The sequence below is a fragment of the Crocodylus siamensis genome, chromosome 4 (genome assembly GCF_052110815.1).
Source record: "Crocodylus siamensis isolate JL-2025a chromosome 4, ASM5211081v1, whole genome shotgun sequence".
NCBI lineage: Eukaryota > Metazoa > Chordata > Crocodylia > Crocodylidae > Crocodylus > Crocodylus siamensis.
This window is the reverse complement of record NC_143398.1, coordinates 12,809,591-12,835,976: the sequence shown is the minus strand read 5'-3', so window position 1 is coordinate 12,835,976 and position 26,386 is coordinate 12,809,591. Positions and strand designations below refer to the sequence as shown.

The 26,386-nt window shown below is 46.9% G+C and overlaps 1 protein-coding gene and 1 pseudogene across 1 annotated transcript in view; both read left to right on the top strand.

Annotated features, from left to right (window-relative positions):
* Positions 1-26,386, top strand: part of LOC149865486 (uncharacterized) — a 46,079-nt gene that overhangs the window by 4,957 nt on the left and 14,736 nt on the right. The window lies entirely within an intron of this gene.
* LOC149865487 (uncharacterized) lies at positions 9,793-10,706 on the top strand (annotated as a pseudogene).

The following is a 26,386-nucleotide window of genomic DNA, read 5'->3' as shown; positions in this document are numbered from 1 at the left end:
GTTAGAGAGGCCAGCTAGGGCTGTGCTCGTCTTAATTTGCTGTTTACAAACAGGGAAGTATTGGTGGGGAACGTAGAAGTGGAAGTGGATGGCAACTTGTGCAGCAGCTGCTGACCATGAAATGATTGAGTTCAGGATCATGAGAAAAGAAAAGAAGGAGGGCAGCAGAGTAAGGACCCTGGACTTCAAAAAAGCAGACTTCAACCAGGTCAAGGAACGACAGGCAGGATACCCTGAGAAACCAGTCTGAGGGGGAAAGTTTGGGAGATCTGGTTGTTCTTTAAAGAAACTTTACTTTTGAGCCAAGAGTGTGCCCTTGTTGATACTATGATCCTGAGGGTGCAGGAACAAACCATCCTGATGCTCAGGAATACCAGCAAGCATGGCAGAAGAACAGGCTAAAATGCAGTTGGAGTTGCAGCTCTAGCAAGGGAAGAGAAGGCTGACAAGAAAGGTTTCTACAAGTACATCAGCAATAAGAGAAAGATCAATGAAAGTATTGGTCCTTTACTGAATGGGGGAAGCACCCTAGTGACAGATGATGCAGAAAAGGATGAAGTACTTAATACCATTATTATCTCAGTCTTCGTAGGTGAGGTCAGCTACCAGACTATGGTTCCTGGTAGCCCAGTTTAGGGAGGAGGTGAGCAACTGACCGTGGGAAAAGAACAGGTTAGGAACTACTTAGAAGAGCTGGATATGTACAAATTCATAGGACCAGACATGATGGAACTAAGGGTGCTGAGGGAGTTGGCTGATGTGATTGCAGAGCCTTTGGCCATTATCTTTGAAAACTCGTGGCAATCAGAAGAGGTCCTGGCTAATTGTGTCAGGGCAAATATAGTGCCCATCTTCCAGAAAGGCAAGTAGGAGGATCTGGGGAACTACAGACCTATCAGCCTCCCCTCAGACCCTAGAAAAATTATGGAACAGGTCCTCAAGGAATCAACTGCTAAGCACTTGGAGGAGAAGAAGGTGATTAGGAACAGTCAGTATGGATTTATTAAGGGCAAGCTATACATCTGACCAATCTGATTGCCTTCTGTGATGAGATGACTGGCTCTGTGGATGCAAGGAGGGTGGTGGATACGATATACCTTGACTTAAGCAAGGCTTTTGATATGGTTGCCCACAACATTGTTGCAAGCAAGTTAAGGAAGTATAGGTTGTATGAATGGGCTGTAAGGTGGATAGAAAACTGTCTAGCTAGTTAGGCTCAAAGGGTAGCAATCAATGACACAATGTCTAGTTGGTAGCTGGTTTTGAGTTAAGTGCCCCAGGGTTTGGTTCTGGGGCTGGTTTTGTTCAATATCTTCATCAGTGACCTGGAAGATGGGATGGAATGCACTCTCAGCAAGTTTGCAACTGATACCAAACTGGGGGGAACAGTAGATATGCTGGAAGGTAGGGCTAGAATTCAGAGAGACCTTGAAAAATTGGAGGATTGGACCAAAAGAAATCTCATGAAGTTCAGTATTTGCACATGCAAATTCTTGCACTTTGAACTGGACAATCCCATGCACCAGAATAGACTGGGGAATGACTGGTTAAGCAGCCGGTCTGCAGAAAAGGGATTGGAGGTTACAGTGGACAATACGCTGAATATGAGCCAACAGTGTGCCATTGTTGCAAAGGAAGCTAACAGCATACTGGGCTTCATTAGTAGGAGTGTTGCCGGCAGATCAAGGGAAGCAACTATTTCCTTATATATGGCACTGTGAGGCCACATTTGGAGTACTATGTAACTACAGAAAAGATGGGTTTATTTAGTCTAGAGAAGAAAAAAGTGAGGGGGGATTTAATACAGCCTTCAGCTACTTGAAGGGTAGTTACAAGAGGCTGGTGCTAGACTGTTCTCAGTGGTGGCAGATAACAGAACAAAGAATCATAGAATCATAGATAGAAAATGAGGGTTGGAAGGGACCTCAGGAGGTCATCTAGTTCAACCCTCTGCTTAAAGCAGGACCATCACCAACTAGATCATCCCAGCTGGGGCTTTGTCAAGCTGGGCCTTAAAAACCTCCAAGGATGGAAATTCCACCACCTCCATAGGTAACCTATTCCAGTGCTTCACCACCCTCCTAGTGAGAGTTTTTCCTAATATCCAACTTAAACTTCCCTTACTGCAACCTGAGATCATTGCTTCTTGTTCTGTCATCTGCCAACACTGAGAACAGTCTGTCACTGTCTTCTCCATAACCGTGCTTCAGGTAGTTAAAAGCTGCTATCCAATCCCCCCTTAGTTTTCTCTTTTGCAGACTAAATAAGCCCAGTTCCACCAGCCTCTTCATAGCATGTGCCCCAGGCTCCTCATCATTTTCATTGATCTCTGTTGGACTCTCTCCAACTTGGCCACATCATTTCTATAGTGGGGGGCCCAAAACTGGATGCAGTACTTCAGATGTGGCCTCACCAGTGCCAAATAGAGAGAAATAATTACTTCCCTTGATCTGTTGGCAACACTCCTGCTAATTCAGCCCAGGATACCATTAACATTCTTGGCAGCAAGGGCACACTGCTGGCTTATATTCACCTTATTGTCCACTGTAAACCCCAGGACCTTTTCTGCAGAGTTGCTGCCAGCCAGTCAGCCCCTAGCATGTACCAGCACATAGGATTGTTCTGTCTTGAGTGCAGGGCTTTGAACTTGTCTTTGTTGAACCTCATGAGATTCCTTTTGGGCCAATCCTCCTATTTGTTTAGGTCACTCTGAATCCTAGCCCTACCTTCCTGCAGATCATTAGGCTGCAGGAAGGAAAACTTTTTTTCTATACAGGTTACCAGAATCTGGAATGCACTCCCAGTAGAAGTGTTGCAGTTGCCATCCTTGGAGGTGTTCAAGATGAGGCTGTAGAAGTACCTTGCTGAGATCGTTTGAGCCCAGTAACTTCTTGCCCATGGCAGGGGACCAGACTTGATGATCTTACAGGTCCCTTTTGGTCTTTTGATTCTATGGTTTTGCTATTCCTCCCAGCTGCGTGTCATCTGCAAACTTGCTGAGGGTACACTCTACACCATCTTCCAGGTTGTTGATGAAGATATTGAAAAAAACTGGTCCCAGGACTGATCCCTGGGGCATGCCATTTGATACCAGCTGCCAACTAGACATCAAGCCATTGGCCCAAGGCTCCAGCCAGCTTTCTATCCACCTTACAGTCCATTCATCTAGCCCGTACTTCTTTAGCTTGCCTGCAAGAATTCTGTGGGAGACCATATCAAAAGCCTTGCTAAAATCAAGGTATACCACCCACATCCACTGGTCTCCCCGCATCCACAGAACCAGTCTTTTCATCATAGAAGGCAGTCAGGGTGGTCAGGCATGACTTACCCTTGGTGAACCTATGCTGACTGTCCCTTATCACCTTCTTCTCCTCCAAGTGCTTAGAAATGGATTCTTTGAGGATCTGCTCCATGATTTTTCTGGGGACTGAGGTGAGGCTGACAGGTCTGTAGTTTCCCAGATCCTCCTTCTTTCCTTTCTTAAAGATGGTCACTATATTTGCCCTTTTCCAATTGTCCAGGACCTCCCCTGATCACCACGAGTTTTCAAAGATGATGGCTAGCAGCTTCAGAGTCTTCATAGATATTAGGGCTGGAAGGGACCTTGTAAAATCACTGGATCCAGCCCCCTGCCCAAGTGGTAGGAAGTCAGTGGGGGTCAGATCACCCCGGGGAGATAAGCATCCAAGTGTTTCTTAGAGGTATCCAGAGTAGGTGCTTGCACCACTTCTGGGGGGAGTCTGTTCCAGACTCTGGAGACTCATGGCGCTCAGGAGAGGTGCTCGTGGAGCTCTTCAAAAACATCAGTCAACTCCTTCAGCACCCTCAGATGCATTACATCTGGCCCCAATGGACTTGTAGACATCCAGCTTTTCTAAATAGTTCCTAACCTGTTCTTTCACCAGGAGCAATTACTTCAAGTTGCAGCAAGGGAGGTTTAGGTTAGGTATTAGGAAAAGCTTTCTCACTAGGAGGGTAGTGAACCCTGGAACAAGTTACCCAGAGAGGTTGTGGACTCTCCATCCTTGGAGGCTCTTAAGACCTGGGAAGACAAAGCCTTGGCTGGGATGAGATAGTTAGGGGTGATCCTGCTTTGAGCGGGGGGTTGAACTAGATGATCTCCTGAGCTTCCTTCCAATCCTAATTTTCTCTGACTCTAGGATTCTAAATAAGAGTGAAACATGGATCATTTATCACCAGGGATTCAGGCCCAAGCACCCAAAAACAATCCAGCCTATTCTCTCTCTCCATAATTACCTTCAGTTCTATAAAAGTACCAGCACCCTTGAGTAATACCAGGCTTCTTGCCAAGATAAATTTGTAGTTGTTTGACATGGCTTCAGATTTGTTGATTAAGCTTAATTTCTAGGTGACAGGCCATTTCAGAACACCATAAAGATGTGTTCCTTTCACACTTCAAGAAGATTAACTGGGAGGCAGCCTTATGAAAAGCATCTAACTTTTGCAGTCAGCAGTACTGTGTGATGGATGTCACCATAACCCATAGAAAAATATGATAATGAAATCCAACTCATTTCAAATGAGAATTAACCACTGCCTTAGTTCCAAGATAACTTTTGGCAGGCTGGGCAAATGTGGAATAAGAGGTGGCAGGTTTCAGTTTTATATTGCAATGAAACCAATTATGTAGAGAGCATGAAAGTCAGATGCTTGACCTGTATGCTGATCTAGTAATGTGTCCTCTCCCAAGATCATCTTTTTTTGATCTTCAGCCCAATATTGCTCCTATTTCTATCTATTGGTGTTCTACCATTGTCTTCAAACCAATTTTCCTCCTGTTTCCAGTCTCATGAGTGACCTTCTTTCCTGTTTGCAATGGCAAAACTTCCCTGTAGCAATGACAACAGTTGCTAACGTGGAGAAGCAGGATCAAGGAAGGATAAAGTGCAGCTTTTAGATTAATACATTTGGAAAACTGTGGCATTCATAGACACTGTAACAAAGGTCTTTGCTTCAGACTTTCTGCTAAAGGACAACAGAGGTCATTGCTGTGTAATGGGGATTTTGTGAAATGGCCTGTGACAGAGCTATATTTCACCCAGCCTCCCGTGAGAACTCAGCCTCCTGGCTCTCACTGCACTATGCATCCTATTTCTTGACTGGGATTGACTTCATAGATTGCAAGCACTTTAAGGCCAAGCAGTCCCAACTCTCACAATATGTGGTGCTTTTTAAATCCCTAGCTTCAGGAGTCCTGTGAATACAGAAGAATCCCAGTTCTCCTTTTTTATAAAAGAGGGAGTTACAAGCACTCATAGTTTTGAAGAAAAGCCAGAAAACATGATCTGACAGTAGCCAGAAGACAAAATGATTTTTTTTTTTTTTTACTCTCATGACCTGGGCAGGTGAGTGACTTAGTATTGCTTGGGTTGGCAATACTGAGGGATCCTTGTCTAGTCCATGGTTTATACCAAGCATTGGCAGCATTTGTCAGTACAGGCTAGAGCTTGTGACCCAGCCATTGCTGCAGGTTCAGAGTCTCCACCCCATGGAGAAGCCAGCTGTCTGTTCTCACCCTGACGGGAAGTACCTGACCCCTTGGCAGTGAGAGAGCACAGATTTGGAGAGCAGCAGGCTCCACAGTGGAGAGGTGAGCTGCAGAGGGGATGGGTCACGTGGCACAGCACAGCTCCATACCACTGATCCTCTGTGACATAACGGACCACGCCAGATCTGGGGGTTCTGGTTTATGTTGCACTGAGCAAATTATTAGCCATCTAAGAGGTGGGGATCTGTGCATTCAGAACCACACCAAGCCAAATACATTTTACAAAGGCCACCAGACAGACATCACCAGATAAAGTGTTGCTTCTTTTTCCTTTATGACCCTTAATACAGGTAATTATACTGTGCTGTCAAAGGGGAAGAAAATCAGAGGGGGGTAGTTAAAAATAGAGCAAACATATGCTCGCATTTGTGTATCTCCAGCAGATGGAGCCAGTCCCCTTTGCAGTAGGTTGGATGGAAAAGTTTGATACTATGTTAATTTAAGAAAATAGACAAAACAAAAAGCAAATGGGAGCTGTATCTATCCTTTTCTTTGGCTCTATTTGAGTGTGAAATTTGGACCAAGAAGAAATCAGACTGAGAAAATGATTGAAGCTTTTGGAGCGTGGCATTGCTGCCAGAGATTGCAGTGGCATATAAACAAAGAGAGAGCAATGAGGGAAAATAATGTACGTTGCAGGGAGAAAGGAAGGTACTTTGCTTTTGGCCAGAGAAGATCACAATGTTGATGGTGGGATATTTTACGCATACATTATACAGCAGGGAAGTACCCTCTGCAAAGGAAGATGGCATAATAGTATTCCAGGCCAGATAAAGAAATGTTGTTTTTTCTTTGCCATCCAGACTGTCATGGGATCACTATTACATCTAGTGTTTTGTCTTCAACAGTGGTCTCCACTTGATGCTTCTGAATGTGATGCACATGCAGGTTTTCTTTTGAACAGAAACAAGCAGTCAGGCAGGTCCCTGGAACCTATATGGAAAATCCTCAAACAATTACAACCATACTAGAAGAAGACTCAACTCTTAATGAGTTCTTTCCAGAACCACCCATCCTAGCCTTAAAACAAGCACCAAACCTTGCCAACCTCATCAACAGAAGCAAACTTCCTATGGCCCAAAGCACACTGGCTGGATCCAGACCAGGCCAGGACAAAAAATGTAAAACCCGCCGACACATATCCACCACTCCAACAATAACGACACCCCACAACAGAACCATCATCATTCCTGGATCTTACACCTACACTTCCAGAAATGTAATATATCTCATCCAGTGCACCAAATGCCCTGATGGAAAATATGTAGGAGAAACCAAACAACAACTGTGTACCAAAATGAATGCACACGGAAAATCTATCAAAAGCAAAAAACCCCAATTACCTGTGGGGCCCCACTTCTCACAAGATACCCACTCTCTCCAATCTCTCAGTTCTAACTCTCAAAAGGAATTTACAAAACACCTTTCATGGACAGGCCTATGAACTTCACTTCATAAATCTACTGGATACAAAATATCAGGGACTAAATATAGACATTGGATTTATGGCACATTAGAACCTGCCTGCTATCTGATAACCCCAGGACACCTCACAGTGGATGAAACCCTAACCTCGACTGCTACATTGACTCCTTCAGGGTGTCCCCAGTGGGCCTTCTCGAGCCGCTCCTAGGAGTTCTGCCCTCCTGGCAGTTGGCTCCTCCCCTTCCGGCCCTGCTCGTTACCAGGGTTGTTCGTCCTCCCACATCGCCAACCTCGCCCTCTTCTGCCACGACTTGTTGTTCCCCCAGTGGGGCAGGGCTAGTTCATGGGTCCCTCAGTGGCCCGGGCCTGGCCCGCTGGTTGCTCACAGGGCTCCACCACCCCTACACCCTGGCCTCACGCCACCTGTAGCCTCTGCTTCCTTGTGCTCGCCCAGTGTTGTTCCCACCGGCTTCTAATGCAGTTCCTATCTTCAAGCCCCAAAATACCTGTAGGGTACACCTACCCTGAAGTCGAGCACTTTCACACCAGCCTACACAGGAGCCTCAGCCGCAACCTCTATAGGCCCCTCACCACAAGCCCTTCACCCTGTGCACCTCTTTGCTTCGTGCCCCCACTCAGGGATTTTAGCGTCCCGACTACCTAGTTGACCCTCCACCAGATCCCTGACCACAGATCCCTATGAGCAGGGAAGGGGGGAGTTCCCCTTGGTCACTCTCTAGTTACCCCACTTGTGCCCCTCAATCGATGTCCGGTGGTTCTGGCGGCGATCCTGCCCTGATCACCCTCCAGCCAAGTGGTCCTTGGTCTTTCACCTCCTCTTCGGCGTAGCCCGCACCCACCATCTCAACACTTACTTTGGGGTCCTCTGATTCTTCTTGGGTTGCCCTGGTCTTCCTTTGCTCACCCGATCCATCACTCCTGGGTTGACCTGCCGATGTCCTAGTCGTTGGGCTTCTCTCCTTGGCCACTGCTCCCTCTGGCACGCTGGCTCTTCATTGCCCTGCCTGCGGAGCCCACGCCGTTGCTGGACCTGACGGCAGTCTGGCTTCCGGGCTATCCTCTGCCTCCAGAGCAGTGGCCGCCATTTTTAAATCCGCCGGCCGGCATCTGACGCTGACGTCAGCTGCCGGCCGCAGCTGTACAAAGAGGCAGCTAACAAGCCGCTCAGGTTCTCCCTCCGGCTCCACATCTCTCCTGTCCTGCGCTTCAGGTAAGTGTTCCTTGTTACCTCAGCCCCCGGGACACAGGGAAATAATGAACAATGAAATAATCAGCAATACATGCCACCGTAACAACCTCTCTCTACCAGAGAAAAAGGCCATAGAATCTCTAAGATCTAACCACCAAATAGTAATAAAACCAACAGATAAAGAAGGAGCCATAGTCATCCTAAACTATGAGGACTATATAAAGGAAGCTAACACACAGCTCTCTGACAGCACCTACTACAAAGAACTACAAGAAGATCCTACTCCCCTTTTCACCAAGAAACTCAACAATACCATCAAATCATTTCCAGCAAGACTACAAGAAAAACTACAGACCTTAATCTCCCCACTACCTAACCCAGGGACTTTTTACATGCTCCCTAAAATCCACAAACAAGAGAACCCTGGCAGACATTTCATATGCAACCATGGGACCTTGCACCCGGTGGACTTCAAACATCCGGTCCCATGCTGCTTGGCTTCGGATGTGTGGGCTTGTCTGTCGCCTTGTCCCGGAAGTTGTCTATCCCAGATATGTCCTTGGGGTAGTCCCCACCCCTATCTTGCCTGCCACAGCTTTGCTTGTAATTTTCAGTGGAAGGGTTGACTACTCAGGCCTATCCGGAGCCCGGACTCGTAGGGGCGTCGGTCTTCTGCGAGACTCCGCCCTCCCCTACACCTCGCCCTAGTACCCAGCCACACCGAGTTGCTGTTGTTTCCCGGGCCCGCCCTCGTCTTGCAATGCCAAGGGGTGCTTTGCTGCAAATCTGTAGGTATATCCTGACCCTAGACCCAGCTGGTTAAGAAACCCTTCTGAGGTCTCCTCACTACCTCTCCAAAAGTGGGCAACTTAACCAAGAACTCAAAGAAAACATTACTAGTAAGGCTCTCTGGTTACAAAATAAAGTCTGGCCTCCCTGGCCCAGGGAAAATCCTCTCCCCTTTCCAATCCTTTCTACGGCACCTCTCTATCTGGTTGCTGTACTTTCAAAGTGCCGCCCGGGCTACTTCTGGGCACTCTGGTTCGTTCCTTACTCGGTCCCTCGTTGAGCGGTTCCACCCGGCAGGATCCTTTACAGACTTTTTACGGAAACTTAAAACCATAGACCACCTTCCCAGCAACACCCTCCTAGCCACCATGGATCTTACCAGCCTATATACCAACATCCCACACCAGGACAGCATCCAAGCCTGCCTTACATATCTACAGGAACAAGATTACAACTCAGAATACAGACCCAAAGATATTACTGACCTTATACACTTCATCCTCACACACAACAATTTCACTTTGAATAACCAACACTTCCTCCAGATGATGGGAACAGCTATGGGCACCAAAATGGCCTCACAGTATGCCAACCTTTTTATAAGCCACCTGGAAGAAGACTTCCTCAAGAACTGCAACATCAAACCCTTGTTATACTTAAGATATATCGATTACATCTTCATCACTTGGACTGAAAACCTACAATCCCTGATCGAGTTCCATCAGAAATTCAACAACCACCATCCCTCCATCCAACTTTCTCTAGAATACTCCAGCACCAACATCTCCTTTTCGACGCAATGATCAGTATCCAGAATGATAAAATACAGACCACGTTATACAAGAAACCCACAGACCAACATACAAATCTTCACAGAACCAGCAATCACCCGAAACACACCAAAAAAGCTGCAATATACAGCCAAGCGCTCAGATGCCACCTAATTTGCACTGAAGAGAACACCGGATTGCCACCTCACCAATCTTAAAAAGGCTTTCGCCCAACAAGGACACTTCAGAGAGATAGATCGCATGTTTGAAAGAGCCACCTGGATACCACGTGAAGAACTGCTGCAATACAAAAGACAAACCCCCACAAATCGCACACCGCTGATTATGACATATCACCCCTCCCACGAACCTGTACAGAAAATCCTCAGACAATTGCAACCCAAACTAGAAAGAGACCCTACTCTAAAAAAGATCTTCCCAGAGCCACCCATCCTAGCCTTCAAACAAGCACCAAACCTCGCTAACCTTATCACCAGAAGGAAACTTCCTCAAGCCCAGAACACACCAAAAGGATCCAGACCATGCCATGACAAGAAATGCAAAACATGCCAACACACCTGCACCACCCCCACAATTACTACACCCCACAACAGAGCCATCAGCATTCATGGATCTTACACCTTCACCTCCAGAAATGTAATAGATCTCATCCAGTGCACCAAATGCCCCGATGGAAAATATGTAGGATAGACTAAACAACAACAGTGCACCGGAAACCTATCAAAGACAGGAATACCCAATTACCTGTGGGGGCACATTTCTCACAAGCAAACCACTCTCTCACCAACATGTCAGTCCTGATCCTTAAAGAAAACTTACAAAACTCTTCCCAGAGACGAACCTACGAACTCCACTTCATCAACCTCCTGGATACTAAAACTCATGGACTAAATATCGACATTGGATTTATGACACATTATAACCTGCCCGACATCCAACTCCCTAGGTATCTCTCCACTTTTCATCCCCCTTCTCTCTCTCCCCTCCCCACCCCACCCCCAGCCTGTCTCTCACCCATTGGCTCCTCAGTCTACATCTTCACTGCCTGCCTGTCTTGTATGCATACCAGCCCAGCCTCTGGCTTCTTTACTTTTCCTCCCATCCAGGAAGAGCACACGCCAACTGCTGAAACTTCCTTAGCCTGACGAAGAGTTTTTGAACCCGAAAGCTTGCTTAATAATTGTTTTCCAACTATTTAGGTTGCTCTAATAAAAGATATTAGATTCACGCGAAGAACTTTGTCTGCCTATGTCCTTAGACCAACACGGCTACAACCTACACCCTAGTAAAAGATATCACATTATACAATTAAGAAGGGATTAAAGAAATAGAACTAAGTTTCCAAGATAATTTAGGCAATTTAAAATGAAAAATATTGCATATCTAAAGGATGATATTTACTCCTAACATACAATGCCTACATCCTCTGGAACATGGCAAAAGTCAAAATTGTATTTTACAAGGACTGCTTTTGACTGTACATGTAGACCATGGCATATGTTGGAGATACAAGAAAGAAAAAAGAGTTTTTTGAGAAATGTTCAAGGTAGTAAAACATACAGGAGTTAGCCTGAAAACACCTCAGCTTTCTCTGGGAGGTGAGGGTGTTCGGCATTTCCTAGGTGTTCTTTGCACCTTGCAGGATGGAGACTTAAGAGATAACATTAATTCAAGTATCGCAGGGCACTGAAGTGCCTGGCTCCTATAAAGAGGTACAGGTGCCAGTTGCCAGGGCAACCGCAGTTTGGTCAGCTGACTGGAAGGGGGCAGGGCCTGACCTATATAAATAATCCAGGCTGAGGCCAGGAAGGCAGTTCCCCACTTGCAGCCAAGGAAGAAGGAGCTCTGCTGGAGTAAGCAGATCAGGGAAGCCTGATGGCCTGAGCAGCTTCTGTTCGAGGATACCAGGTGGAGAAGGCCCTGGTAGGGAGTTGAATGATGGTTAGCCAGATGGCTTAGAGTTTATGTTGTAGCCCAGGGACTTGAGTTTTCCGTTTGTAGTTTTATAAGACCGGAGGACCGGGTGAGGCTAATAGGGGTTGGAGGAGGCCTCATTGGGGCTCCACGGTGGTGTGGGGACCCCGGTGCCAGAGAGGGCACAACATTCAGGGGTACACTGACCCCAGCCCTGAGAAGGGGCGCAGAGGATTAGGGGCCAGGTAAGGCTGAGGCTGCCTGAGCCCCACAGAAACTTTAGACCCGAGGAGGGGATTTTGGGGCCAGGCACGGCTACAGCCACCTGAGCCCCAGTTGCGAGAAGCCCCCCAGGGTGGGCACAGGTGAGAAGCACCCCAGAGCGCTCGCTTCAGGCTCAAGGAGGGCAATAAGGGGCCAGGCACGGCTATGGCCACCTGAGCCCCAATCATGAGAAGGCCCCAGTGTGGGCGCAGCTGTGAGAGAGAAGGCCCCAGTGTGGGCACAGCCATGAAAGAGGCCAGGGAGCATCCGCGGGGAGCGCGGGCAACTGCAGGAAAAGAGAGGCCAGGGAACGCCCATGAGTGACCCTACAACGTCCGGTACATCTGCGAGGCTTGGGGCATGGTATAGGGGTGGTAGGAGCCACACGTGGCCCCTAAGGCTTTAGTGCACGGAGCACAGACTTGGATACATCAGGGGCACCGTGTCAAAGAGGACAAAAAGGCAGCCTCCCTTAACACTACTTACATCAAAGGCGTGGCAGACGAGATGGTGAGGGTGCATTGACACCAGCTTGGCACGGTAGGGGGCGCTAGGAGAGATCACAGCCGCTTCTGGGACCCCACCCCGTGACATCAAGTCTTGATGGATTTTGAAAGAAACCCTGGCTGGTTCACAAACTTCCACAAGGGATTTAGAATCTAACGCTATCAGCAAGCACAACTAAGAAACAAAAGGCCTCTAGTCCTCCTGGACCAAAGTAGATTTAACACCTACATCTGTAGCAGTATTTTAAATGACTTCTCAGACTCCCAGAAAGCAGTGGTAGTTCTCTGACCCTTCCACCTCCCAGCTCGAGTTTCTCTGTATGAAGTTATCACTGGAGGAGGAAGTTGCTGGGAAGGCATCACTGGTTATTCGTTTTCTGAACAGGTATCCAATGAGCCCTGGTGGAGTAGCCCTCTTCAACAGAGGCCACTTCCTGGGGTGAGTGAGTAATTCTTGGTGTAGTCTTCACCATCTCCATTTGCCCTGGTAATGCCAAGCATCAGTGAGAAAGTCACAGCCCAGTGTGCTGGTAGATCCCACGATAGGGACAGTTGTCAATGAGGATTTATACAGAGACCTCCCAAACTCATTTCACCTAGTTTATAGCTAACAATTGTTTCGATTTTAATTGCAGTCCTCATTCATCACTTGGACAACTCCTCAGTTTAGTATGACATCTAAAAATCCCTCTGTGTTCTTTGTATTTTTTACATTCACTGACATTCATTAGCAAATGCTTGATTCATTAATGTGGCAAAGCACTCTGGGATCTCACACAATGCTAAAGAGGTGTCAAGTGTTATTATTAGCATTTATTTTTATTTCTATCTGTACGCATGTCACCAGTTTCCTGTACAAACAAACTAAAAAGTATATTTGTTTCTTTTTTTAAAAAAGCATAGTAAAATAATTAGCACTATTAATAGATCTGCCTCGCTGGACATCATCTCTTCCTGTGTCTGTCGGAAGAAGGATTAAACTGACTAAAACGGAAATCACTTCTATCCTTGTTTTTGCACCAAGGGCCAGCTTGACTCAAGAGACTAAGGAATGAACTCAGTATCTTTCACTTTTAGGTCTTCACTTCTAATACAGCCTACGTCAATTGTGACTTACTTCCAAACACTAGTACCTAAATTAGAGTGTCCAGGTTCTTATTTAGCATCCAAATCATCTCCTAAACACTCAGGTATCTGTTTTTGGCAATGATGTGCTAATTTTGCATGCTCTGTTGCAGAACCAGTGACCTTAATTTAGGAGCTCAAGTATGACAAGTTGGCACTGCCAGCCCCCTCTGTCTGGAAGTTTTTAAAAGCTCCATGTGAAGAGCAGCAAAAGTGAAGCCTTTTGCAACGCAAAGTTGTACAGATCCTGCAAAACTATCTGAGATGTTCTTCAGTTCCATTTACCAGCATTTGATGCATTTCTCCCCCCTCCCCTGCCCCAAACCATTTACATTTGGAGAACACTGGTAGCAGTCACCCAAAGTCACATCCTCAAAGGTGTTTCGATGCCTAACATCCACTGACACACCTGTGAGCACAAGGGCCTCAAGCCACTGTGGGTTGAATTGGCTTCACTCTCATCCCATAGAAACACAGTGATGCTAGTTCTGTCTGACAGTACTGGAGACATTCCCAAACAGTGGTTTGTCCTACTGAGGTGCATTTTGTCCATGGTGCATTTCCACTGCCTCAGCTGTTCTGTGCTGTAGAACTGCAGGCTCCAGGGCTCTTCATCGGGTGCTTCATGAACATTTCATGAGGGGTTGTAGGTTTTAGCTTTCTTGGTCTAAGGACATAGGCAGGCAAGGTTCTTTGGGTGAATCTGATATTTTTTCTTAGACCAACTTCAATAGTTGGAAAACATTTTAGCAAGCTTTCGGGTTTAAAAACCCTTTGTCAGGCTAAGGAAACATCTGCAGTTGGTGTATCTGCTCTTCCTGGATGGAATGAATAAACTATTCATTAAATCAACTAGATAAACTATTTCTTACAACGGGTTTTTAAACCTGAAAGCTTGCTAAGAAAATTTTTTCCAATTATTTAAATTGGTCTAATAAAAGATATCATATTTACCCTATGAACATTTCAGTGCATTCAATAAAGGACATAGAGTTTTGGTGATGTCTCAGTTCCCAACAAGTTTTAGGACTGTGACAGACATTTCATTCATTATGGGATCAATCCTTTCCACACGGGGCATATTCCTTTGGTGATAATGGCACTTGTGACTGTGCTCGTAGAAAATCGGTCCAGTTAGTTGATGAGGTCTGAAAGTCTGGTCCAGTTGTCACGTGGTGTTGTGTGTTGTATAAGGAAAAAGGGAACTTTAGTCTTATTCACATTGCATATCCATATTTTGGAGCTGTTCAAATCAGAATTCAAGGCATAGTTGAAGAATTCTCTGGATGGGTTTTGGATGAACCTGGGAGGGGACAGTTCATCTCATATATCCCCCTAATATGTCATTGATCTGGATTTGGCTTCTGAATGTCTGGGGAGAGGAGGACTGCAGTAGCTGGCAACACACTAAAGATCTGACTCTGAGAGGTACTGAGTGACATCCAGTACCAGTGAGATCAGCCATGTACAAGATTGGTTCACAAGGACTATGTGAAGGGTTTGTAGATATGCTAGCATTTTCTCCTGTGGCTGTAGAGACCGATTTTAGACTTACGGTTTCTGCCACAGTGGTCACAGGTGTAGATGGCAGTAGGGGCTACTGTCCTGACAGGCTGTTTCTTTCAGTCCCATTTCTGTTGCAATTCAAGAGAAAATGTGCCACCAGTAAGTCGAATAGCTGCACTATCCACTGTCACTTACTGATGATTGGACACCATTATGGTATGGAGAGTAGGGATTATTTCCCCACTCCTAGTGTGCTCTATAAGGATTTTTCTCCTTCAGTAGGATGAGTCAGTTTAATTTCCTCTTTTAGCAGAGGATGCTATATAGCTAGATGGGTGTAGGTTGTAGCCATGTTGGTCTACGGACATAGGCAGACAAGGTTCTTTGGGTGAATCTGATATCTTTTATAAAATATGTCAAATTCACCCAAAGAACCTTATCTGCCTATATAGCTAGGTGGTCACACACTAAATTAAATTACATTTTTAAGTGGTTCATAACAAGTACAAGTATCACATGTATATTACTACATGTAATAGGTACGTTACAGACTTGACCACCAGAAAATGGTTTGGAAAGATTGTTATCACCTGTATTTACAAACAGTCCATAGACCTGCTGGACTATATTACAGTTGAGTAACTGGTGATTAAAGCAGCTACTAATTAGTTGTTAACTGTTTTTAAAAAGGACCTTAATAGAAAGCGGGACTGTTAGCTTTATACACATTTGCTATTTCCTCTGCTTCACCTGTTCATTCCTCTGTTTTTTCTCTTTCCAACTCTTTTTCTGCAAGCAGATCATTGGGAGATATGATCTAGAGAGGGCATATCCCGTTGTCAGTTCTACTTGCAAAGCCTCCCTGAGGCGAGACAAATTGACAGGCAAGACTATATGCCTGTTTCCCCCTTCCTGCTTCCATCCAGTCATTCACATTGTGCTTGCTATTTCATTTACTACATTCTCTTTTTATCTTCCCAGCTCTCCCTACTGGGTGCCTTATGCTTCCACTGCAGGATACAAGTCCCTCTCTCGTTGGAGTCAGTGGGAACCAGATAAAAAGAAGAGGTGGTACACAACTTCAATAGGGGTTACTTATACCCTGCAGAGAGAGAATTGGTTCTTCTGAATGGTGCAGGCTGTGTCTTAATTGTCTTAACATTATGGAATAGGGACATTAAAAGGGGTTTACTTATGCAGCAGAGACTGAGAAAGGGGGGGAATTAAATAACACTTTTAAGGCTGTTCTCTTACAAAAGGGCTGGGCCTTAATAGGAGAGAAATCAGGCTGATTTTTATACAATGTGTTTATTTGCACTTACATTACTAGAAACGGGGCTCAAATCCCAGACCCCCAGTCTAGGTCTGTAAAAATCCAGTCCTCTTGGCTCATGGGTCTATTTAGCTTAATGACCACCCAGATCTCCATCCCTTACACACCTTGGCCTCCTGACCCAACTGCTCCTGATTGCCTGCCTTATTTATTTCATTCATTCAATTTATATGCTGCCTTTTCCAACAAAGACTCAGGCTTATTATGTTAAGAAAACAAAATACCTTCAAAAGAGGAGAACGACAGAAAGACCAAAACAATCTGGAAGGGAACTAGAGCGTCAAGATAAAACAGATTCCCTAAATAACATCTCAGTCTTGATTACATTCCTGCCCAAATAGGAAGGTCTTACAGCACTTCCAAAAGATGCCTGGGCCCAGGCTCTGGCAAGCCTCAAGAGGGAGAAAGTCCCAGCACTGAGGAACAACTGCAAACAACCTCCCTGGCTCATGGCTCTTTGACTTGTGACTCTAATTTGGACCCTTGCTTCCTGACCTTGCCTGCTCATGACTCCCTGGGTCATAAGTCTAACAACAAGCCCAGCCATCCATATCCTAGTGACAGAAAAAAATGTATCCGTAGTGCCAGTCAATGTAGTATTTCGGTGCTGAACCTTAGGGAGGTTAATGGAATTACAAACGATGGCCCCGATCCTATTCTGCCTCTCAGATGTTTTAGTCTTTGCTGTCACTAGTACAAAAAGGGCACGTCTTGGTTCGGGAATGCAATCCTTTCCCACCCAGGAAGGCACACTCTCCTGAAGAATCAGAGGGCTCTCCTGCTCTAGCAGAGGGCAGCTGTATGTGAGTCCAGAGGCCTTTCCTGTTCATAGCCTGGCACAAAGCTCATCCCTAATCAAAAGGGGTAGAATTACAGGTGGACTTACATGCTTCCCTCATGTTGGAGTCTAGCTCAACACAGTTTGCTAAGATGAGAATCCAGCTGATCAGCAGGGAGATGTTTACCTGAATAAGACGGCATCCTCCTGTTTCTCCTTTCCCACAGCTTCAAACAGTTGATCCATGTGGCTTTTGTCCAGGTAAGGAGACAGGAACCTCTGCTGAGTTTATGTGCTTCTCAGATGGACTTGGACTGAGGCTGAACTCAGTACAGTTTGATATCTAGATGGCTGTTCTGGATCACCACTGGCCATTCGCGGTAGGTCAAGTGTAGTTGTCTGGGTATCCTTCCAGCCCAAAATGCAGACACATAAGAAATCTAAGTGTGCCAGCAGTTTTGTGGCTGCTGTGTGGGGGTGAGGGTGAGGAGAGGAGAGTAGGAACGTGTTTAGTGACTGCAGAGAGCTCAGTCTTTAGGTTGAGGCAATATGTCTGCTCACCTGCTCCTGCTCCTGCCAGCCTCGCAAACCAGTCAGATGGCCATGGTGGTCACTCAAGCCACCACTTGTGAGTATGCAGGAAGCCCAGGTCCTGAGTATGGTGCTAGGGATGTCTTTTAGGCACCCTCACCTCATTTCTAAGGTGGATGTGCATGGAGCAGGTAAGCAGGGATAATTGCCTTGCAGTGAAACGAAGCTGAGTTCTCTGCTGATGCAGTGTAGACATACTGCTAGGTGCTTAAAAGCCATGTAAATGTACGACATCCTAGAGGCAGAACAGGGCTTGGGTCCCCATTTGTTAGGGTAGCACAGCCTAGTATCTAGAGCTGAGGGCTCTGGTGGGTAGTTGGAGGCTAGGCAGAGGCTTGGAGCCAAAGGTTAACAGGTTAAGAAACAAGTCCAAGATACCAGTCTGAGCCCAGGTACTGAAAGCCTGTAGCTAGGACAGAAGCCAGTTGTCTAGAGCAGTAGTACCCAACTCATCCAGTAGGACCCAACTCACCCAACTGGATGAGAGGCATGGGGCCAGTCTGTAGGCTCCATCTTGTGCAAACAGCTGTGTCCTCAAGCTTATGAGACTCTCCATGCATTCAGAAATTTGGCAGCAGGGGAGTAGAGGCAGCATTAATGCTGCCACTGCTCCCCCAGGTGAATCCCTGTTCAGGTGGACTAGGGCAGAGGCAATTGGTCCAAAGAGATGGTGTTATAGCAGGGATTATGATAGTGTGCTGTCCAGCACCTGTCTAGGTCTCAAACTGGGGGGGGGCGGTGTTGAAGTCAGGATCAAGGCAAGACATAAGTCATACCAGGAAGTCCATTCTGGGGACAGGAACACTCAAAGACAGGCAGGACAAGAATGGGACAATCCAGGGTGGGAACAGGCAGGCATAGTAGCAGGAGCCAAGACAGGCAGACCTGAAGGTTCAGGCTAGGCAAGGTGCAGGTAGGAACTAAGCAGGCAAGGCACAGGTCTAACCTAGGCACGGGTGCAAGCAAAAATGTAGGTAAAGATCAAGGCAAGGAGTATGCTAAGCAAGGTTCAGGTGGGATCTAGGTGGAACTAAGCAGGTGGGCAGGGCTCCAGGTAGGTCAGGAGATGCAAGCAGGCACTCTGTTGTTCAAATGAAGTTTTGCTAACTGAACCTCTGAAGGTCTGGGTAGGGCAGGGAGGGAGCCTCTTCCTGAGGGATGTGAGGATGATTCACCCAGCACCATGATTACCTCCAGCTTGAGCCTGGAGCTGGATCAGCCCCAGCTGGCCTAGACTCCTTATAAACCCCATGGACAGATGACAGCTACATGAGCTTATCCCACTCACAGACTATATTAGGGGTGGCCAGAGTTACTCAACCCGGGAGCCACATCCGATCCTCCACCAAAGCTGGAGAGCGGAGTGGAGGGTGCTGAGTAACCTGGAGTGGAGGTGACCCCCCCGCGCCACTCTGGCTTTCCCCATGCCCCAGGGTAAGTGGTGCAGCTGCAGAGCATGGGGGTGGGGCTTTGCTAGGGCACGATGCAGGGGTGGGGCTTCAGCAGAGAAGCCCTGGAAAGCCACAACTACCATGCCGGCGAGCTGCAGTTCGGCCACCATTGGGCTATATCAGTTTGGTCACCCTTGGTATACAGCCAGAGATTAGAAACCAGGAGACAGGTTGTAAGGTCAGGGATTGGAGTCACAAAGCTGAGGGGCAGCAAGCAGAGATACAGGGGCCAAAGAAGCAGGGCAGGGAGTAGGAGACAGGATAAGGAGAAGCCAAGAGGTAGGGAGCTGTTTACAGATTGGAGGTTTGATGTGTTAGGCAGCAAATATCAGGAGCTAGATTGGTCCCTTGAAAGAGGATCAGGAACCAGCCAAGTAGCTGGCCAAAGGCTGCCTTGGTACCTAGGTGGGACAGCCAGTTCATTAGGCTGGGGAGTGGGGACTTCACCCTTATATAGCTGGGTTTTTGGTTGTAGCCATGTTGGTCTACTCTAAGGACATAGGCAGGCCAAGTTCTTTGGGTAGATGGGATATCTGTTATTAGCTGGTCTAATAAAAGATACTCAGTTGGTTTAATAAAAGATATTCCATCTACCCAAAGAACATTGCCTCCTTATACTTAAATATACATTTTACCAAACAGCATTGGACACAGTAACACTACACATTGTAAGCACAGGAAATGAAGGAGAGTACTCTGTCGAGTTCAGCTGAGACAAGAATTTGGAAAACCTAAGGTGTGAGGATAAAAAAAACAATGGTCTTCTAATAAGGTAAGATAAGACACTGTCAGGCCAGACTATAAAGACCTGGGCCACTTTAATACCAGATGCTCCTCTTCCTCCCTATTTCTTTGCCTGTCTGTTCAGTTTTTTAGGACTTGCTCACTACTAGATTCAGGGAGGAGAAATCGATAGTCCTTTCACATGAATTATTGATGGAAGCAGCTAGCCAACTAAATATGAAACTCCTTTACTTGAAGGTTCACAGATACTGAGATACTAAGGGAACCTGAATCCAATAGGATTTTGCAAAGTACAGGTGTGGGTTACTTCACCCCCTCAAATAAAACTACCTTTAGGATAGAATTTAACTATCCATTTAATAGCTCACTGTAAAGCCACCTGATGGCGTATGAACAAGTTATGCTAGCCAAATGAAACATATCAATTGGAGGTGTTGAACCTCCAAAAATTAAAGTCTAGGTATTTTAAATAGGGGTTTCAATGACTAGTTTGAATTTATTACTATTACTACTGGTATTTATCTCTTTCTTCAAGAATTTATTTGGAATTTTTATGAATTATTCTCTATTGGTGAAGTTTCATCCATATGCAAAAAAATTATTAGAAGTGCCTAGGTATAATCTGCAGAGGAATCCAGTTGGAATTGGTGCCAAGATGACAGTGATAGGAACGTTGCATTATAACGTCACAGTTGAGCCAAAGGACAAGAAGTACTGTGTAAAGACTTTCTGTCTTTCATACGATTCCCTACAGAATATCTGCAGAGGCTTGGCAGAAAGTGCTTTGAATTCTAAGTTGGTTTGGTGAACAGTCTAGAAAAGGAATGGAAAAACAGTCTGAGACTAAGAAGCTCACTGGGACATAAGATAAGAGATACCAGGTATGCCCAATACCAATGGTAATGATTTGGGACAGGGCAGGGTATAAATCTTGCAGTAATGCAAAGGTCCAAATATTGGAGGCACATGGAGTCTTCATGGGCAACTGAGCAAAACCAGCCAGAAACCTAGCCCCATCAAGGGCCTGCTCTTGAGAGACTATGAGAAGCCACTACTTTTGAGTCACATCGGTTTAGCAGGTATTCCCAGGCAGGTTATGAGTTGTACCGGTGTGATTCTTGCGTGGTGCAGTTGGAACACAGCTGGTACATTTTACAGAGAATTGCTTGTCCTTTACAGAAGGCATGAGAGATGACAAACCTTCCCCATTTGAGTAGGCAGGATTTCCACTGCCGAAGTATCAACAGCCCCTATGAGGAGGGCTGAAATTGAGAGAGACTGTCAGTTCAATTTGCAATGTTTTGTGAAGCTGATATAAAACAAAAGTGCATTTTGGGAGCCCTGGTTTATTACCATTATAACCCTTCAGCTGGGTGAGGTTTCCATCACCTCTCCCAGTGAGACCCAATTCTCCAGTTGCCTTTTTTGTGATCTTTTTTTTACTGTCTGCAGAGAGACGAGGGAAGTTTGAAGACACTGTGATTTAAAACCCAAACAAAAAAAGCTTTGTTAGACACACTCCATCTGCCTTTCCTGTCGCAATACATCTTCTCCCAGTTTCCTTCCCGTGCAGCAGATGGCAGTGTGTACAAACTCAGGAGCACCGTCTGTTACCATGGGAAACCCGGGAGGTTATTACGTCCCTTAAAACAGTAGAGAGGGGTGTTTCCCCACCCAGATAGAGAGTTTAGAAAATGCCTGCAAGCTTTGTTCAGGCGGTGCGGCCACCGATATTGGGATCTCATTAATTATTTTGTGCAACAAAAAAGCAACTTGCCAACTATGGTGTTACTTTTTCAAATGAGATGACCATCGTGCCGCACTTCACTGCGGCAAGCAAAATTGCAAATTCTGCCCACTCCAGTGCAGGGTCAAATATTACGCTCCTAACAGGCAGCAGAATGAGGGGAGTTGTTATACAGGGACAGGATGTGAAGAGCTTGCACTATGAAATTCTGCTTTAAAGAGCTCCACCTGAGCATAGGGAATAGCATTTTGAGCCAGGGGAAGGAAAGGAGCAGTAGAGGTGCACCCATCATTGATTAATCCCCTCATATGGGCTGAGCTGGAGGATATAGTAGCAGTTGGCAGGCTGGGACGTTGCTGCTGCAGAAGAGAGCTGGAGTGTGACGATTCCACCCCGCAGACAGGCAGCAGCTTTTGAAGGGTATTTCCCGTGGTGGCCTTAGGGTTGTTGGGGCCCTGGGCAAGAGAGCCATTTCGGGTCCCTTAGAGGCTTAATTTTGATGACCTATAAGCAAGCTGGACATTTGTTGCAAAATTTTGGAGACCCCTAAAGTATGGGACCACCACTGGTATTTCCCACAGACCTGTTCTCTGAATCCCTACCTGGTCTAACTTATCCTGACCTGGGAGAGTTGTTTGATTTGGCTTTTTTTTTTTAAATTGGTCTTTCATTCTTTGTGACTTCAGGGCCCCTAAAATTTCTGTAGGCAGAGGCAATGGCAACAAATTCAAAACATAATTCTACATGTTCAAGAAGAAAAAAGTGCTCCTGCTAATTAATTGTGAATGCTTCATCCCAGGATTTCTGCGTTTTCCCAAAGGCTTCTTTATTACTAATTTCTCTTGTACCTATCCAAAGCTCTGGGCATCTCTTCACATATCAAATACACAATTAGTAATTCTGGAACGTCCGTTACAGTCTCTCTCTTTATCAATTTGCCAAGTATGAATTCTCTCTAGATTTACCCACACAGAACTAACATACCGCATCCAACTGTAGTCTATCTTTGGTATGTATAGGGCCCCTGTGACTGAAGTATCTGAGTGCCTTGCAGTCTTTAATGTATTTATCTTCCCAGACCTCTGTTTTAGACAGGGAAACTAAACCACAGAAGGGCTAAGGCCCAGATATTTGGAAAACTGGCCCTAAGCAACTTGCTTAGGGCCACACAAAAAGCCAGGGCCAAAGAAGAGACTTGCACCCAAACTAATACCATTCCTATTGAGAAACCCACCCTTTCTGCTGCTATCTACATTATTTTGAAATCTACAGCTCCTTTACCGATGGCCTCACAAATGTCCTGCAAAGAAAGATGAACCAAGAGGAGAGTGAATTTAGATATCAAGGGTTCCTTATCAGAGAATTGTCTGCCGGAAGCTCTGCCTATTATCCACCAAAGGAATTTCTTGCTCAAATACCTTTTTACAATCTAAAATGTGGAATTGTAATAATAATAATTATTCTATGAATAATTTCATAGATTTCATAGACATTAGGGCTGGAAGGGACCTCGGGAGATCATCGAGTCCAGCCCCCTGCCCAAAGGGCAGGAAGTCAGCTGGGGTCATAGGATCCCAGCAAGATAAGCATCCAATTTGCTCTTGAAGGTGTTCAATGTAGGTGCTTCAACCACCTCTGCTGGCAGACTGTTCCAGACCTTGGGGGCTCGGACAGTAAAGAAATTCTTCCTTATGTCCAGCCTGAAACGGTCTTGCAGGAGTTTGTGACCGTTCGACCTCGTCATCCCTTGGGGCGCTCTGGTGAACAGACGTTCCCCCAGATCCTGGTGGTCACCCCTGATAAACTTATAGGTGGCCATCAGATCACCCCTGAGCCTGCGCTTTTCCAGGCTAAAGAGTCCCATGGCTCTCAGCCTGTCATCGTAAGATCTGTTTTCCTGACCTCTGATCACGCGCGTGGCTCTCCTCTGGATTCTCTCAAGCTTCTCCACATCCTTTTTGAATTATGGAGCCCAAAACTGGACGCAGTACTCCAGCTGCGGCCTCACCAAGGCCGAGTACAAGGGGAGAATGACATCCCGGGATTTGCTCGAGAAGCATCTATGGATGCATGCCAGCATTTTGGTCGCTTTACTAGCCGCAGCATCACATTGCAGGCTCATGTTCATCTTGTGGTCAATGATGACCCCCAAGTCTTTTTCTTCTGTAGTGCTAACCAATGTAGCACTGCCGAGCCTATAAGGATGCTGCAGGTTTTTCCTCCCAGTGTGGAGAACCTTGCATTTATCGGTGTTAAACACCATCAGGTTCTCGTCTGCCCATTTGCTGAGCTTGTCCAGGTCAGCCTGGATCACCCGCCTATCTTCTGGCGTGGATGCTTTGCCCCAAAGTTTGGTGTCATCGGCGAACTTGGCCAGTCCACTCCTGACTCCAATGTCCACATCGTTAATGAAGATGTTGAACAGTATGGGTCCCAGGACAGAGCCTTGAGGGACCCCACTGGTCACAGGGCACCATGATGCGTGACTGCCATCAATCACAACCCTCTGGGTCCAACCACGAAGCCAATTTCCCAGCCAGCGGATCGTGGTGGAGCCAAGGCCACAACTGGCCAGTTTGGCCAAGAGGTGATCATGGGATACCAGATCAAAAGCTTTTTTGAAGTCAAGATATATGACATCAATCTCTTCTCCCTTGTCCAGGTGATAGGTCACCTGGTCATAGAAGGAAATGAGATTGGTCAAACAAGACCTACCCGCAACAAACCCGTGCTGGCTGTCCCTTAGGATGTTAGCCTGGGCCAGTCCCTCAAGGATGGCCTCCTTAATAAACTTTTCTAAGATCTTCCCCAGGATAGAAGTCAGGCTAATGGGCCTGTAGTTAGCCGGATCCACTCTCCTCCCTTTCTTGAAGATCGGCACCACATTGGCCTTCTTCCAGTCTTCGGGCACTACACCAGAGCGCCAGGAGTTTTCAAAGACCCGTGCCAGGGGCTGGGCTATGACACTCGCCAGCTCCTTGAGTACCCTGGGGTGCAGATTATTAGGGCCGGCTGACTTGAAGGTATCCAGCTTCTCAAGGTGTTCCTTCACGAGGTCAGCATTGATGGAGGGTAAGGGATCCCCATCACCCGGATCTCCCTGTCCCATAGCAGGCATGGGCATCCCGTGTGACTGATGAAAGACTGACGCAAAGTACCTATTTAATAGGTTGGCTTTTTCCTGGGCGTCAGTTGTCAGTTGCCCCATCTGGTTTAGCAGGGGTCCAACGTTGCCCTTGCTTTTCCTCTGGCTCCCCACATATCTGAAAAAGGACTTTTTGTTGTCCTTGATGCCTGAAGCTAGTTGGAGTTCAGTTGCAGCCTTGGCTTTCCTGGTTTGGTCCCTGCAGGACCGGACCAGCGCGGAGTAATCCTCCTTGGAGGTGAATCCCATCCTCCATCCTTTGTAGGCTTTCCTTTTTAGCCACAGTAGGTCCGCTAGGTCTCTGGCGAGCCAGGGGGGCTGCTGTGCCTTCTTGCAGCCTTTCCTCTGTGTTGGAATAGATTTAGCTTGTGCACTGAGGATCGCTTCCTTGAGAAGCAACCACTCTTCTTGAACTCCCATCTCCCTGGGGTCATGGTCCCTGAGGGCCTGACTGACTAGCCTCTTGAGCTTGTCAAAGTCGGCTTTTCTGAAGTCAAGGACTTCTGTGTTGCTGACTGACTTGCCAGGTTTACGGCAGATGGTGAAGGTGATCAGCTCGTGGTCACTGTCACCCAACTTCCCATCAATCAGTAGGTCGCCGATTAGGTCGTCCCCCGTAGCCAGTACCAGGTCAAGCAGCGCTTTGCCTCTTGTTAGCCCATAGACTTCTTGAGTCAGGTAGAGGTCATCCACGCACGAGAGAAAGGTTTGCGCCCGCTCAGATTTAGCTGAGTGATCTTCCCACGAGATGTCCGGGTAATTGAAGTCACCCATGACAACCAAGGTCCTGGAGCAAGCGGCCTCAGTCAGTTCCCGGGTGAACTCCTGGTCAAGCTCGGGACTTTGAGTGGGAGGTCTGTAGTAGACTCCCACCGTTGTGTCCCCTGTGCTGAATTCCCCACGAATTTTTACCCAGAGGGTCTCTAGCTGTCCATGCCGGTCGCCAACATCAGCTTGCAGGGACATGTAGCTTTCCTTCACATAGAGAGCTACACCCCCGCCCCTTTTGTCAACACGATCCCTCCTGTATAGGGTATAGCCCTCTATACCCGTGGTTCAGTCATGGGTGGAGTCCCACCAGGTCTCCGTTATCCCAATGACATCATATTTCTTTGCACTGAGCAGGAGGACGAGCTCGTCCTGCTTGTTGCCCAGGCTCCTGGCATTAGTGTACAGGCAGGCAAGTGTGCCCTTGGGGGCTCTTGCCTTGCCCACAGATTGTGCCAGGGCTGGGGCAGGGGTGGGCTCCCTTAAGTGCCCCCTTAAGTGCCTTGGTCCGCTGGCTTAGCAAGGGCCGTTCAGCGGGCTAGCAGGGGCAGTAGTCCCCCCATCCCCCAGCGGGCTTAGTTAAAAGCCCGGTGGAGCAGGTCAGCCAGCCTGGCTGAGAAGAGCCTCCTCCCCAGGGGAGAGAGGTGGAGGCCATCTCTTCCCAGCAGCTCGCTGCCTCTCTCGCCAAAGAGTGGGCTGTGGTCATGGAAGCCAAAGCCTTCCCGATAAC